The sequence below is a fragment of the Sylvia atricapilla genome, chromosome 16 (genome assembly GCF_009819655.1).
Source record: "Sylvia atricapilla isolate bSylAtr1 chromosome 16, bSylAtr1.pri, whole genome shotgun sequence".
NCBI classification, from domain to species: Eukaryota; Metazoa; Chordata; class Aves; order Passeriformes; family Sylviidae; genus Sylvia; species Sylvia atricapilla.
The window spans coordinates 3,509,330-3,526,711 of NC_089155.1; the positions used below are offsets into that span (position 1 = coordinate 3,509,330).

Below are 17,382 nucleotides of genomic sequence, written 5' to 3' on the forward strand. Positions count from 1 at the left end.
TTCCTGGCAATATCAGCAGAATGGATTATCTCCTTTTGAACGTTTCAGTGATAAAATTTGTCCCTCCCAACAGTTTCTCTGATGACAAAGTGCAGAGCAGGTTATGGGATGATCACTGACCTCCCTGAGCTGGATGAGAAATAAACAATTCATTGTGATTCTAGAGTGTAGCAGAGGTGGTGTTTCTTGTGGAGGTAAGGAGGTGTTACTGCTGTCATGTGCTCCTGCTGAAACTCTCCATAACGTCATGTGTGGAACAGGAATGTAAAAGGAGGGACTCTTGAGGGGATCATGTGAAATTAAATACAGTCCTACAAGAGAAGGTAAAGGCACTTGGATTAAATAGCAGAAAGTGGTGCACCAGTACTGGTTGAGTGTGTCAGTTTATGGGTTCAGTATTTACCTTTGTAAGATTAGAGAAAGTAAAAATAATTTTGTTTTTATGGTGACATAAAACCCCTCACTGTGGCTTGTGCAGCATTTCCTGACACAGAGGGGCAAGAACCAATATTTCACTCTTCTGTGCTTTTTGTACAAACTCAATTTAGGAAAGCCACAGGTGCAAGAAGCAGCTCTGCCGCCCCCAATGCAGTTCTGCCCCTTTCCTCTTCCCACCCAGCCCCTCCATTTGGGACAGGATGTCCTGTGACTTGTCACTCCCAGGTGGCATTACCAGCACTGGTTCTCTCTGTCACAGTCAAATGGGAAAAAATGAAGCAGGTTTAACATCACTGAAGTCTTACACTGCAGCATGAGCAACGGATGAAACTTCACTTTTAGGTCATCATTTGGCTCACAAAGGCCAGGCTGAGTTTGAGACAGCAACACCAAACAGATGAACAGAATTTCCTCTTGCTAATTTAGTGTCATTTCAGCTGGGCTGAGATCCTTGACTAAGTCTGGAGTCACTGTTGGTCACTGTTGAGACGCTTGAGGAAATGCGTGCAGGGTGCAAATCATCTGTCAGTGCTAAAATAAAACCCACTCTCATCATTTCATAGTCTTTGAGGGTGTCAGTGCTAAAATAGAACCAACCCTCATCACTTCATGGTCTTTGAGGGTGTCTGTGTAAGGAATTAGGCAATAAACCTGGGTGTGTTTTAAACGAATTAATCTGGATAGAATCAGTTACAAGTTCATTTTTTTCTGGCAACACAGGTCACCTATAACAGAACATATTTAAAATAACCCAAGTCAAATGATGCAAATGATGCAAAAATAACTCCTTTTAATTTTTAAAGAAGCAGTTTCTTACTAAAATATTGCCTTGGGCTCAGCTTGTTGAAAGGACTTCAGCAATGTGAGCAGCTTTTCTGGCTGAGCAGCTGCATGAGACACTTTAATGCCTGCAGGGCTGTGATGCATCATGACAGTGCCTTTGCCCCTGAAGTCATTTCATTGCTCCAGTCTCAGCGGAGGCACAAACAAATTTTTCTTTTCTGATAATGACTCTCTGCATATTTGGCAGCTGGAGACAAAGAGAAGTCAAGGTGAATTCAAACTCTTCCTCCTTTTCCTATTCCCCCTCATCTCCTAAAGGATGAGCATCCGACTGCTGGAAACACCCTGAGAACCAGAGTGCCTGGAGGTGGTCACAGTGAAAATGCTGTCCATTCCTGCCCCTTCTTCCATTTGAAAATTCCTACAGAACCTTTGCCCTGCCCATGGAAGCCTGAGACAACTCCATCAGCTGGAGATAAAAATACAGGAGAGCACAACAGGGACCAATGGCCAGGGAACTCTCAGGGTGGTTTGCTCCTTTTGGAACATGGGGATCACTGCAGATGGAACCCACACAAATTCCTGTTCACTGTTACTGGTGTCACTGGGAATTCTGCTCTGTCCTGGGAGAGTCAATGATCTTCCAGTGAATTTGCAGCTCTCTGGAAGCTCTGCAATTGTGTTGCTGAAATTGAGGAGAAAAAAACACAAAGGCCTGTGAGCATTTATTAAGGAAAAATTCCCTGTAAAATATTTATTAAGTATTATCACTTTATGAACTTGAGTTAGTGGTGTCAAGTCCTGCATTACACCTGGAGGTAGCTGGCTAAATTCACACATAGGAGTTGTGCCGCTGAGAGTCTCAAACCCCTGTGGGCACAAACCCTCCTAAGAAAACCAAATAAAGCCCAACCTTCTCCTTGTAAGTTGTAGTTCCCTCCTCACCATCACCATCTGATTCATTGTATCTGGATATTGTATTTTCCCTCTAATTCTGTTTAAAAAAAATGTTATAAGCTTCTCAAATGCTTCAAAATAATCATGCTGTCTATTCTATTTACATCCACTCGCTTCCCTTTGGGACTGATTTTCTTCTCAGGCCCCTAATCATTCTTGCAGCTCCCTGCCAGATGTCCCTATAACCCAAATTGCCATTGCAGTTTTCATATCCACTGCTTGGGTGCCAACTGGGCTGGGATTCAGCAGCACAACCTTCAGCAAGTCTTTTGGCAGCCAGAAGCACTAATTTTATAATGACTGAATACTTCTAAAGGGCCTAAAGGGAATGGAAGGGCCTTCATGAACCTTTTTGACTCTTGCAAGTCTCTTCTGATGGATATTTTCCCTTCAAAATGCTATTGTTGCCTTTTACCAAAGCAAGAGCATTTGAAAGTGTTTTAAACCCCTCTGTGTTCAGTTGCAGAATTAATTGTTTCACTGGGTACAGAAACAGCTGGATTTTTAAACAGAGGGACCTTTTAGATCCCTTGTAATTGCAGTTCTGGATCCTTCTCTAATTGCAGTCTCTGGGGAGCGGAAACCTCTTGTTCAAGACAATTTGGAAAGCTCTGGGAATTACAGATGGGTTAATCAGTGCTGGAAGGATTAGGATGTGAGCTGGGTGGAAAGGGAGGATGGAACAGATCACTCTGGGGTGCTGGGGAGCCCAGCAAAGCTCACAGGGGTGTGGTGAGACAGGAGGTGTCAGTGTGTCTGTCCATCAGGAAAGCCAGGGAGATGCACAGGCTGCTGTTTCAAGTGACAGAGGGAAAGCTTAAAGCCTCCAGGAGGTCCTCAGGTGGCTTCAAGTTGTGCAGGTACCTGCAGGAGGCAGGCAGACCAGTCTGGCTCAGAAAGCCAGCTGACAGCAGAGCTGGGCTTTGCTGCTTCCTTGGTTGGGGTAAAATGCTCCACACAGATGGTTCTGCATGTGACACTCATGGAAGAGGCACTGTTGCACTGTAATTGTTGTTATTGTCTCTGGGAGCAGCCTGGGAGTGGCACAATTCAACAATAGCTCAGGAATCCTGCCCCACAACCAGTCTCCTGGCAGACTGAAAGCACCACGACTTATAGGAATTTTTATTTTACGTATTTTTAACCAGTCCTGAAAAGCTGCTCTGCTTTAAAAACCCTGATAATCAAATGCTGCTCATTGTCCTCACACCATGTGGGAGTTCAGCTTCAAAGCCTTTGTGTACAAAGACATGCAACAAAGATTTATTCCTTTTAATTTATTTTTTTCTAAGTGTGTGTAAAGTCAAACTGCCATCAAACAGACTTTCACTGTCATTGGGCTGCAAGGGCAAGCAATCTAATTTAAGGTCATGAACCAGCTTTGGCACTAAAATTCTTCTGCTTTTAGATGACATGAGGTTGCCTTAGATGTGTGTTTTGTGTAAACTTGCATCTAGAAAATTTAAGTCAACAAAACCTATTTATATCTGCATTTTGCTGTTCCTGTGGGCAGCTGAGGGCTTTCAGGTGCACTCTCTAAGTGATGCTGGCACTTGCCTTTGTAAATATTTTTTTGTGTGTATTCTATTTCTCAGAATTGTCAGTTTTTAGCATATTAAACAGGAAGAAAGAAAGAGAAACACACCTCTCATTGCTGTCTGAAACACCTGTCACATCCCTTTGGGGGAGGCATTTGGGGTATTGCAATCCTAACAGCATTTAAAGGGTGGATCCCAAATATTCAGCTCCTTGGCTGGAAAAATGGGCTTCCAGACTGCTGGAGTGCTTTCAGTGAGCCGTGCCTAAGGGCAGTGTTGAAACAGCAAACTGTCTTTTTAAACATTGTAAGGTGCAGTTCTGTAATCACTTATGTCCTCATCTTTAGGATTGTTAAATCCCCGGTGGTTTGAGGGGAAAATAAGGATGCATTTGCAGCTCCTAACTAGCTAGTTTTGTCAGTCACTGTTTCTGAAACTCTGTAAATCTCTATTTTGATGCCAGGAATAATAATACAAGGGACTTTCATATACAATTTCAGCTCTTTAATGGGATGCTTGGAGCCTAGTACATCTAATCCCAGTGGATTTGAGTTTAAATTGCACTTCAGAGGCTACAGATCCTCTTAGTTACCATGTAGAATTGCAGTCTGCCCTTCTTCATCTCTCCAGTTGCCAATATGCCATTCCTTCTCCCTCACCTCACTCCCTCTTGCTCTGCAGGAGAGGTTGTTACATGCAAACTGCCTCTTTAGGGTGTCTTGCACAAGGTTAATATTTGTGGGATGCATTGCCTGTATTTATAAAAGGGTGGAAACGAATTTCTTCCACCCTTGACCCCTGAAAACGCATGCTTATTATCACAAAAAGCAGGATTATCTGGTGTGATAGCTATGCAGGGATATGTATATCCATTTCTATTCATAGCCCTTTTCTAAGCTATTCAGGAAAACGGGGTTTTTTTAAGATAAAATCTTTCCTGCTAAAAGGTGTTGCAAAAAAAAGGTTTCCCCGGAAAAAGCTGCAAGGGTTGGGAACTCAGCTTGGCTTGTCTTTTGTTTGTTTAAAGGATTTGGGGGGATTTTTGGTTGTGAAGGGTGAAAAATGGCTCCCACAAGAAAGAAAGCAACAACCACAAAATCTTGCAAACGATTTATATAAAGCTCTACAATGGAAATGGTGGAAAGATGACAATTCTCGGAAATTGCCTTCAGTGAGAAGTGGCTTTGAACGTTCCCATGAAAATCAATCACTTTGCAGCCTCTCGTTGCATTCCGTGGATGCAGGAGAGTCCTGGGATGGAGCTTTCCCACTTAAACTCGCTGCCTTGGGCCCTGCCACAAACAGCTGGGGCTGCCTTCAGCTGAACATCAGCAGAACATCCTGGAGACCTGCCAAAGGTTCAAAACGCAGGCAGTGATCAGTTAAAGGTGAGGTGTTGGGTCCTGGATTTATCACTCATCTGCAGGAGCGTTGTTGGGAATTGCTCCCTGTTCATCTGCAGCACTAATGCTGCTTTCCTCTGACACTGGATTTATAAGATGTCGCCCATTGTTTGTCCAGAATCCATGAAAGTCAATTACATCAGGAATAAGAAGTTTACTGCATCTGGGCTGTATTGAATTAGACTTTTTTAATAACCTAAACTAGCAGTGGAAGCGTGTGGCCATCTATCATGTGTTCAGGTTTGAGGCTCTGTCAGCCCTGTCAGGGACTGTGTCACCCTCTCAGTGACAGGTAAGGAAATCTGTTCCCATCCACCCAGCTCAGTTAGATCTGGAGTTTATGGCTCTTAGCACAGAACAGCCCTGGAAGAGGGCTGGGCTGGCTGAAGAGAAATTGTTTATTTGATGCCTGCTGGCTGTAGTATTTACTGAGCACTCGGTGAACAGGTTGGTTAAATGCTGCCAATGTTCTGGGCTCCACTTAATAAAGATTCAGGCCAGAATATGGGAAATGAACGGTGCTGATTGCACTGATTTATTATCATTTCTTGGCAACTGGGGAGGATGATAAATCTGAGCATTGCTCGCTCTCTGAGTAGCTTGGGATGCTGTGTTAGTCACAGATCCTGTGGCTCCGCTCCTAGAACAAGGCAGGGCTCAGTCAGACAACTCTCCAGTGAAACTTGAGCATCACAAGGTCACAGGAAATCTTCCCCCCCACCCCACAACCAGTGGCATCCCACAGGGACCTCCTGCCTGCCACCCACTATGCTGTTTATTCAATTTAAATACATTTTTAGGGTTTATAAGCTCCCCTGTCAGCACAGAATATGAGAATGTGCTTGAGTGACCCTCCTGCCACAGCCAGGGCGTCCAGTTAAGGTGGCTCCTGTGATCCTGCGAGGAGAGCACAACTTGCCTGTGTGCAGTAACACAGAGGGCAACAAATGCAGCTGCCGTTCTGGTGGAACAGGATGGATTTCTTTCCCCATCACTTTTGGGAACATCAGCTGCCGTGGCAGGACTGGAGTTGGTTTAAGGTGCTGTGGGAGCTCACAGGAGTTAGGCTGGGCTTTGCATGCCCAGCACATCCAGGGGTGATGGCTCTGCTGGGCTGCTCCTGCCTCTCCAGCTGCAGGGAGGATGCTCCAGCTGCAGGCTGGGGGTTCCTCAGGGATTACTCCCTGTTGGAAAGAGCCTGCTGTATTGATGCCTTAGGATTTTAGCTTTTATATTTATTTATTTATAAAAGTAGGTAAATATATTTTTTATATTTTTAGTTTTTCTATTTTATATAAATATAATACAAATATATTTTATATTTTTGTAACCCAGCAATCCTTTAGCGTATAACTCTAAACTCCATCCACACACAGTGTGAGCTGCTGCTTTCTCATTTTGGTCAGACACAACAATTCCTCTCCAGGCTGGGAATCAAGGACACCTCACTGCCTCAGGCTCTGAGATGTGGAAACAGAAGTGAGTTGGGGGAACAAACTTGGGGTAAATGACTTCATTACCTGAAGCTGGAATTGGAAGATTAACCCTCAATATGCAAATGGCCAAACTGAAAAAAATTGTGCCAACCCATGACCATTGTCCATTTTTTGTGCAGACCCTGGGGAGCTTTGTCTGCCCTAAATATACCTGAGGGCCCTTCAGTAAATACAACTGGTTTTTATTCTCTCAGTTCTGTCTGGCCTCTGATTTTAGGTAGTCCCAAAAGGCGTCAGTTTTTTATTGGTCCTGTTCCTCTCCACCCTGTCCCAGTTACTTTAACGCAGCCTTAAACTTAGGGAGTGTTTAAATGGTTTCCTAATTAGGGATGCTTTTCTGAATAAGCACCTCAAGGAGCTTTTGAACAAACTTCTTCAAATTATACAGGATTCTTAATTGTGTGTTACTCACTTGCTGCTACTTGCAAGACGTGCTTAACTTGGGAGCATTTGTTAATAATGCTTTTTAAAATCCTGTGGTTTCCAGTAACATCTTAGGGAGAAAATGACAGGGTTTTCCTGAGAAACTCAGATGTCAGGGTTTTTCAAATGTAAGACAACCTCCAGGTAAGTAGCATACTTGTGTTATAAATAGAATGAATCAACCGTGTTAAAAAAATTGCTTGATCAAGCTTTTCAGAAATAAAAGCATAATGTGGTCCCTTGAGCACAACAATTTCTTTGATTACCTTTTTATTGTTCTTTTGAAGCCAATAGACATGCAGTGATATAAATCCCATGCAAATGAGATGATATTTAGTTACAACACTTTTTTTTGGTAAGGAGCTGAATTATTTTAGTGTGCACACTGCACTTTTTCTAAGCCAAACTTAATTATTAGAACTGAGAAAAAAAAACTCCAACTTATTCTTTCTTGAAATGAAGTTCAATTTTATAACATTCTTTTGTAGATACATCAGCATCTTGTCTTCCAATGTTTATTTTTTTTTTTCCCCAGAAAAAAAAAGCCCAATTTCAGTCTATTCTTTCTTCTCTATATTGCTCATCCAGGAGAGCAGCTGATCCTTAATCCCATTTCCTCCATCTCATCTTTTATGTGGCAGTGTACCTGTGCAGTTAGAGTACTACAAAGCTCTTTAAAAACTCCATTTTCACATCTTGCAGTATTTTGTTTACCAAAATGTAGCAGTTAGCTAAGTTGAAAGCAAACTGCAGATGCATGTTTGCACTTCCTTCCTAGATTGTTGGGATTTTTTTTTCTCTGTTTCATCTTTAGTATTGTTTAATTTAGAGAATGCATATGACTGAATAATTCAGGTATGGTGGCAGCTTCATCCTGTTGATGGAGGCCTCTGAGGAACTTTGTAAAGGAGGAGATGCCAGTCAGGGTGATCTTTGCATCACCTTCAGCAGTGTGTATGTGGGGGTGCATGGCTCCTTTTGGGAAATTCACCTTGCTGCTGTCCTTTGTGATTGTGCCTTAGAGCCAGTCTTTGTGATCCTGCCATCCAGTGGACAGGATGGGTTTGGGTTTAGTTTTCTGTGCCCTGCTCATTTACCAATTTCTATCACTTTAAGTCCCCCTTTCTCCTTTCTCCTTCCCCTTTTTCCCTTCCCTGTTGGTTCCTGCTTTTCCCTGATCCTGCTCTCCAGAAGGTATTGCTGGCAGTGAGGGTGAGAGGGTTTTCAGAAGAATGAAGGCTTTAGCACAGGGAGAACAACTTTGCCTTTTGTTCTCAATTCACCTGCTTTGGTCTGAATTTGGGAAAGGTGACTTAGGGTGAGCTTGGATGGGGCATGGAGCAGCCTGGCCTTGTGGAGGGTGGCAGGGGGTCAAACTGGGATGATCTTTAAGTTCCCTTCCAACCCAAACCATTCTGTGAGGCAGACACTTGACCTGGAGAATAAGTGCAAATGTAAGGCTCAAGACTCAAGTGACTGAAAGGACACCATCTCACAACTGTCAGTTACAATAAGAGCTAAGATTGATATTTGATCTATAAATGTGTCCAAACCCTTTTGTACAGACATGGGCCTTGCTGCTGCTGCTTTCTGCTGTGCAGCAGAGCCAGTAGCTGTGTGTGATGCTGCTCACACCCCACTCTGCACTTTGTGGGGCTGTTCCTTGCCCACAGCTTTCCCTACACCCAGTGTATTATGGCAAAGCACAATGAGGGGGTTTAGGGAGAGCTTTCAACAGCAAGGAATTACTGAGGAACAAGCATGGAGATTGAATAACTGCCTCAGTGCTGCAGTCCTATCAAAGCAATTTCTATAGTTGTCATTTTCTGCTATAAAGCTGAACAATGAGGCTCTCCAATAAAATCATGTGAAATAACAGCTCATTAAAAGCTCTTCTTAATATATAGCATGCTAATTAATGTCAGTGGGGTGCAAGCTTGAATGGCAGAATAGACTATAATGTTTAGAAAGTAGGTAAAATATAAGAAGATATTTTATCGTTAATGACCTTCGAGTAAACCTAATGAAATCCTTAACGGCCTGAATACATTACTGAGGCACTCCTCATTGCTTTGCTACCTAGTCCATTCTTCCTCCTTTTCCCACAGACATTGAACTTGGCTTTGTTTCTAAAAACCAAAAGGCCATAACCTCCCAAGGAAATACGAACAGGAAGAGTCTGTGGAAAAGGAAAGCAGAGGAGACTCCTCAGCCCTGCTGTCCATGGTCCTGGCCAGGACTGGGTGCAGGCCCATGCCCGTGTTTGTATTCAGGTTTAATTCCCCCCGTGTTTACGTGGCTCTCAGTAAATAGGCCAGGGAGCAAATGGGCCGCTTTTATTCTCCGGGTCTCCCTAGGTTAACTTCCATATTCATTCCTAATGAATAGCTGCAGCTCTGGCTTTTTATGCTCCTACCAGCCATGCTGTGCTTGTGCTGTGACTCAATTAAAGGACTTTATTCTGCAGGGCTGTTAGTCTTTCACGTGTTGCCAGCCTTAAATATTTAGCTTGCAAATGCTGATTAGCTGTGCCTTAACCTTATCCCAAAAGAAGTAGCACAAGAATGGAAAAACGAAAGGCTTTTGCTTCCTCCCATTTCCTGGATAAAATTCAGTGGGCTGGGGAAGGATGTAAGTGCAATAATTGCCTGGCTTAAAGTGAGTTTTGAGATGGAAAATGTCCCCATTCATCTGACCATAAAATACATTCTTCAGTTCTTTACTTTTCCAGTGCTGGAGAAGGATCAGGATCACTCACTAACCTGTTCACCAACTCTTCCCTGTCACTGGAAGATAACTTCCTTCAAATTACTCCCTTTGTGCCATATTTGGTGCAATTAACTTTAGTCTCCTAGCCCAAAATGTCTGAAACCCCCCGATAAGATTGAACCTAAGTCCATCCCAGCTGCAATCTGAAGTCACCTGCAGTGATAATTGTCCCTAAGGAGCACAGGTGGCTGGGGACTCTCAGAGGAGAAGAGCCTCTGGCTTGCTGTGTAACCGTGTTTCAATCACCTTCATGGAGCCATGAAATGGATTGTCCCCCTGACGTTCTTACACTCCAGAGCACACACTCTGCTGGGTGAGTTAATTCCTTGTTTGGCTCCAAGCACAAAAAGAACTTCTCGCTTCCCATCCCTGCACACCACGAGGGAGGGAGCACAAATCACCTTGAAATCAGGAGTTGAGAGCGTGGCAGCATCAACCAACTCCGTTTTGTTCTCCCAGTCATCCAGTGAGAAATGTGGTGCTTTGGGAGAAAGATGCCCAGGCTGTTGGCTGTGTACAGGGGGACTTGGATGAGTGACAAAGCCAGCAGTGGGGAGAAGCAGGTGGTGATCAAAGGGCTGCAGGAGCTGCAGTCTGACAGGAACCCAGCCAGTGTCCTGTAAATGTGGTGTCCTCTTGGATGGAGCTCCTCTCCCCTCTCTTCTGGAGCTGGAAAAGAGAACATGCTGTGAAGACACAGTCCTGAAACAATGAAGGATATTCTTTTTCAGACACCTGCAAGGAAGGTCTGGTCGTCTCTTGACAGAATTTAATTCCTATTTCAAACTCGCTCATTTCAAGAAGATTTTGGTCTTTCAACATTAGTGAAATTTCATTCAAAACAAATCCAAGATCAGCTCACCAGTGAAAATTCCAGGAACCCTTTCTTACACCTGAGTCTTGTCCCTGGAAGATTTAAAATGTCTGAGAGTTTTGTATTTTGTATTGAAACTTTCCCAGTTCAGGGTCACTCTGAATTTCAGGTCTGAAACCCTTCTGCTGGTGGAAATGATTCATCAGCCCCTGGGCTTTCATGGGCCAATGCTGAAGTTCACAGGAAAGAATCAAGAAAACAAGGTTGTCATCCTTAAAATGCTTCCATGAGGCCCATGTCTTGGAGAGAGGACACAAGCTGAAAAATATCTTATAATAAAATAAAACAAAACAACTTCCCCCTGCTGAAACAGCAAAAGGTGCTTCTGTCCAGATTTATGTCGTCTTTTAGAATGACTGATTTTCCCTAAGGCACACCTTGGTGCTCTTCAAGGGTCAGGTGGGGTTTTTTGTGGTTCCCCAAACTGCAGGGCAAGCTCAAGGTTTTTCTTGTCCAGGAGCCCCTGCCCAGACCAGGTCCCATGTGAGGGTGATGGTCCAGTTCTTCCCATGGCTGCAGTCCTGGCAGCAGAGCAATGGGAAGTGTTGGGGTTTATTTGTTTTCTTTTGCACAGAGCACAAGGGCCTTGTGGCTGCCCAGTCATTATTAGTTTGTCCACTGGAGAAAAGAAATCCAAACACAAGTCATGCATAGAAAACTCCTGCATGTTACTGTCTGGAATATTTTTCCTTTTAGTGCTTGATAACTTCCTTTTTCCACTGAGCCAAAAGGTTTTTCTGAGCGATTTAACTTAGTCTCTGTGACTGTGTTGAACTTGCACTAAATTTAAAGAGGAAAAAATGCACATACAGCATTATTAACTTGCCATTTTCTTATTTAGGCCACAGACAAATTAGAAATTATTCAGGTTATCCAGACAAAGGCTACATCCTCACCAATCCAGCATCCTTATTACGGGTGAACTTTGTGAACTCGTCCATGTTGCTGCTGAGCAATCACTGCTGCTTAATGTATGCAACTCAGTCCTTTCCCTCACACTCTAATCTTTCTCTCTCATATATTATAAAATCTGTCTTGTAATGCCCCTCATTCCAGAAGCATTCTTTCTTCTTCCCAAACTTTTCTCTACAGCACAGAACAGGTTTCCAGCTAGATAAACCCATGGCTTCAGCTTTCAGAGGACCTGCCAGCAGGAGACAAGTCTGTGCTGGAGTGGCACTGGGATTGTGGCAACCTTGGCTTGGGCAGGAGTGATGAGACACAGCCCGGGGCTATAAATTCCAGTGACTTGGGAAGCCGGGGAATTCGTTCTGCTTTGCCTGAGGCAAAGGTCTGCCTTGCTGTCAGCTCAGTTTCTTAGACTCTCCTTTCCCTCTGTCATGGTAATAAGCACCAAGAAAGCTCCTTGTGAAAGACTTTTGAGGAAATCCCTTGTTACCTGCTACTAGTTTGTGTAATCCCAGCCGCGGCAGCAGAGGGACATCTATTTCTGGCTGCTTTGCTGACAGCTTTAAATAAAGACCGTGGACTTTGTGGGACTTTGGAACAGACTTTCTGGACCACGAGAAATTCCCAGCAGCTGCAGTGGTTTGCCAGGAGTTGTCGAGGGAAGGATGGCAATCGATGAGCTGCAGTTCTGCCTGCTGCATGGAGGTCTCGGTGTTCTCCTTTGCCCTGAGCTCCTCAGTGGTGTGAGAGAAAAACTGTGTCAGTGGATCTGACATTTCTAATAGGGAAACATGGTAGCAGTGGCTCTTCTTTTTCCCTAAAAATCAGGTGAGGAGGAAGCCCTAGTGAAGCATTCATGCCCTGGAAGAATCAAGATGTGCAGTTTACCCACTGCTTTTTCACATCACTGCATAATTGTTTTAGCAGCTTCCCTCCTCACGGGCTCCACGCACATCTCGGTGACCAAGTTATTTGCTGGGATTTAACACAGTGCTGTCTAAACAGAGTATCTGTGAACATAATCCTTAATGATGTGCTGGGGGCACACACTGCTCCTGGAAGTCTTGCCTGTGATTAATCAATTAATCATGAGATAAACCTGACAGAGTTTGGGTAGACGATTCAAAACCTGCCGAGGCTGAACGTGCATCTATTTTGTTTGCAGTTCCACTTTGGTGTTTCAGTGTTGTCTGAAATTAGATAAGCACAGGAATAACTCTCCAATTGTTGCTGTGCACAGTAGAGGGTCTTTGAGGAGTGATAGTATCTGCTTTTTGGAGAAAGCCACCTTTTTGTACCAGTAGTAGCATTTATTGTACAGACCTAGACAGCGGTGATTTGACACTCCTGCCTGTCTGTGTGCAGGTGGGTGAGAGATTGTAGTCTGAGTTTGCTGATCTCTGTCTTCCTGTGCTGAGCAGGCTGGATGCGATTGGCAGCAGTGTCATCTGGTCAGGAGATCTCAGAGTCTTCAGCAGCCTACTACAGATCTTTTCTGGATTTATGAGCTGTGTCTGCAGATGAGAAAACTGACAGCAGCTCTGGGGGAGTGAAGTGTTCCTGCTGGGTGACACTGATCCCTTTGGGATCCCTGCTTGAGTCTTCCCAGCAAAATGCAGCCCCTGAGCACCCAAGTGTTGGCATCATGTGCAGTGCATGTCTCTTACCCTCTCCCCAAGTGAACAGAGGGAAATCAAATAGCAGTAAAAGCAAAGGACAGCTTTGATTTACTTTTCATAGCAACTGTTGGAAGATGTGTTTCAGAGATGTGGGGTTTTTTTTTTTCATTTACTTGCCTTCAGAAGATGTGGTGGTTTCTACTGATGATGTTTCTGAGAGTTCATACTGATAAAGGGTAATAATTTGTGGGAGAACCACCTTCCTCTGCATCCTCCTCTCACCTGAACGGATGCAGGATTTGGGCAGAACACTCTGTGACATGTCTGGTACAGCTTTTACCAATATGACAGTCTCTAAATTTATTGTTTATAAATATTTCTGCATATAAATTAGTGATTATAAATTTGCCTGCAGCTGAAAACAATCTGGTACAACCCATTCAGCCTTGTCTGCCCCTCAGAGAGCCATTGTTTTGCTTAGGAAGGTAACAGATGAGGTGACAGAGCTCTTCTCTGAGGTGACACTTGTTTTTCCTACTTGCCATTGCAGGCAGACATGTCTCTGGATATAAATGTAGAGGAAGATACGTTGCCTTCTGTTCAGCAGCTTTTCCTTTTCATGCCCAAGTCCCTAGAGGGAAATATGCTTTAGTGGATTGGGATTCTTGCTAACCATCAATGCAGTCTTGTGATATTAAATTAAAATTAATGTCACTGCCAAGAACCTGCTGTGTTCAGGAGCCAATGTCACACGTTTAAGGCAGGCACTAGAGATGACCACAGAAGAGATTATGTGTTCCTGCCTTCTTATCAAAACTTGGAAGTTGAAGTGATGGCTAGATAACTTTTGTAGCTCAAGAAGCCAAATCTCTTTGCAGATACAAATCTGTAAAGATGTAAATCTGATGTGAGGTGGACTTCTAGAGATATGTCTAGGGTCATCCCTTTCATTCAGGACATATACTGCAAGAACTGCCTGAGCTGGTGAATTTTTGGGGGCACTTACACCCAAGTTCTAAATATTACAATGGTAGAGTCATCTAATAAGAGCAGATCTGGAGTTTGATCATCAGTTTTACAGCATCACAGATAATCTGAATTGCAAGGGACCAGGAATGATCATCAAGTCCCTCTCCGAGGTGAATGGCCCATACAGGGGTTGAACCACCAACTGTGGTGTTTTTAGCACCAGGTTCTGACCAGCTGAGCTAATCTCAGGGTCTCTTCACTAAAACTGGCTTTTCTACATTTTTTTTTCCCTGCCATTTCCTTAGCCTCTTTTTGGTGTTGCAGACACTGCAAAGGGAGAGTGTGTGAGGGGGACCTTGAGTTATACCCAAGTGTCTCTAACAAGTGTTTCTAGCAGCTGTGTTCTCAGTTCATTGATTTTTGCTGATGTGACAGTAAAAACAAAAGTAACTGTATGAGGGAGTGAAAAAGAGTGAACAAAAAGCCCACAAACCTCCCAGTGTCTGAAACTAAGCCAGTCCTTGCTGTGTGAGTGGGAAGAGTCCTCTCTCTGCAGATGAGTTCTGTGAGCAGCAGGTCATGCAGACATCAGAGACTGTGAAATAATGACTTTGTGTCAGAGCTTGTGCTCTTGTACCTTCATTACTTCTCTTCCCACTCAGAGAACTCTTTGTACCATGCTTCCAACATGATAAACACATCTGCAATGAAAATGCCTGGCTGTATCCTCATAAAGGAGCTCCTAATTAAAGGAGGGATCCTGAGGTTGTGATGACAGTGCTGCATGAATGCAAAGTCGTGCTTTCCAAAAGGGCTCCTGGAGAACCCTCAATTCTGCCTTGCCTTGTGTCTGTTCCCCTCCACATTTTGGGGTTCAGTTGTTCCCATGATGGGCATGTTCCCAGAGGGCATCTTGACTTTTACCATGCTCTGGGTAGATCTGTCTCACCACTCTCACTCTAATAGCTGAATATTTGGAGCTGCAAAATGTAAGTTATTAATAGCAGCTCTCCATGGATCTGTTTATGACCACATTGCACAATCTGTACGTAATAGGTGGATATTGTTGGGAAAGGAAGATGCAATTGTGAGAAATACCTAAGTAAAGTTACACTTCTGGAGGTGAGCTGGGCTGTCTTTTTCATGGAAGTTTGAGCTGCTCATTGTGAGGAGTGGAAAGCTCTCAGCGGAGAGCTGTTGTCAGCCTTGCACAGCAGCACCCTGGGCTTCCCTGGCCCTTCAGCACAGGCTGCTCACATTGGGTTTGTGTGGCTCAGTTCAGAGAAACGGGGTAAAAAAACCCAGAAGTGCACATTTGGCCAACTTTGGAGAGACAGGAGATGGGCTGGACCCAGCTCAGCACTTGGAGTAGGAAGTGGATTTTCAGGGCTGGAGCTGCAGAAGTCAAAAACAGCACAACAACAGGAAGGTTTCCCCTTTGCATCAGCTGAGATGTTGGTTCAGTATTTCCTTTCCCAGCTTCGGTGCAAGTTATTGCTAAATTCAAGCCATTAAGAATGAAAGTCTGCAATCCGTGTGTAATTTTTAAAAAATTGCTTAAAAATAAGATCGTAATTAGTTCAGCAGGAGGCAGGTTTTTTTTAAAAAAAATATTGCACCATGAAAATTAATAGAACCTTGATGCAATATTCAAAGTGCCTGGGCCTGCTTTTAGTTGTACTGGTTTTCTCCAAAAACGGCCCATAAAAATTTAGATTATTTTAGAGCTTTAATTAGCTAAGCGTGTAAACTAAAATAAATAAGAGTTTTGGTGATATTCAAAGGGGAAGAAAAGACAATATAAATGTTCATCCTAATTCTTATTTAGATGAAGAGTAATTATTTCCTTTGATGTTAAATCACCTTTTCTTTTCCTCACTCCATCCATGAATTTTCTCTCTGCTAACAGAACCTTGGGATTTTATTCCCAACACTTTGGCCCTGTCATTCTGCTTTATTAAACTGGCAGTTTGTTTGAACACTTCAGTTACTCATTAAATTTTACATTTTCTCTAGCTGTATTAATCACTGCTTTTTACGAACTGGGAATGTAAATGATCCCTTTGCCATCTACACCGTGGGATAATTTGCCTTTGTAAGAGGCTCCTCAGCATTTCATGCAGTTTTCCTAGTCTTGTAATAAGTGGGCTTTTCTCTCTTCACTGTAAGATTTACTTTGGATCCTGCCCTCTACTATTGTTTTGCACAAAGCAATTCTTCCCCCCAAAAGTCAGATTTTCATAAAGCTAACAGTCCTGTTTACGTGCTGCTCTGGCATTAAACTGCGTGTATGCAAATGGCAAAATGCGAACGTGGGAATGTGCTAAAGGAGCCGCTCTGTGGCTGGGGGAGAGAAATCGCTGCTCTCAAATCCCCAAGCGTTCCAAACGTGCTCAACGCAGATGGAAACGGGCTTAAATCCCTCGGGAGAATTTAGCTGGCAGGGATCAATAATGTGTGAACGTGGCACGGAGAGACACGAATCCCATCGCTGATAACCCGGCTGTGCTGAGACACAGGGACAGCAGCGAGGGGCCTGGTGAGGGCAGGGAAATGTCTCTGTCTCTCTTGGTGTTTTATATTTGGCTCTTCCCAGTGGATTTCCATAAACATGGAAGCTTTGCAATGAGGAGTGGCAGAAGGAATGGCCTGGTTGTCTCCAGAGCTGGGGAAGGGAATCCAGTGCTCCAGGTGGGGTTGCTGGGGTCAGGGTCACAGCAGAGTCCTGTTCCTTGCCACAGCTCTGGAGGATGAGGAAACAACCAGAATGTCCTGAGCTGGGAGGGACTCCCAGGATGAGCCAGCCCAGCCCCTGGCCCTGCACAGACCCCAACAACCCCACCCTGGGCACCCCTGGCAGCGCTGTCCAAACACTCCTGGAGCTCTGGCAGCCTCGGGGCCGTGCCCATTCCCTGGGGAGCCTGGGCAGTGCCCATTCCACCCCACCCACACTCCAGTTAAACACCAGGATTAGCAGCTTGTCCCTGTAACTCTGGCTCTAGGGAATCTGGCAAATAAAAGAAGATGAAGCATTTAGTTTAGGAAATGTTTACATGTGCACCAGTGCCCCAGAGTTGCTCCAAGACTGCTGAATTTCTCTAATATCACAGTTTGTCCAGTTTTATCAGTGAAGATTAGATCTATGTTTTCAAACCTGGAAGAATTTAGCGGCTTCCGCATGGAGCAATAGGCTTCCCTTGGCAA

At 44.1% G+C, this 17,382-nt stretch overlaps 1 protein-coding gene across 1 annotated transcript in view; it reads left to right on the forward strand.

Annotated features, from left to right (window-relative positions):
• Positions 1-17,382, forward strand: part of PTPRT (protein tyrosine phosphatase receptor type T) — a 452,620-nt gene that overhangs the window by 298,303 nt on the left and 136,935 nt on the right.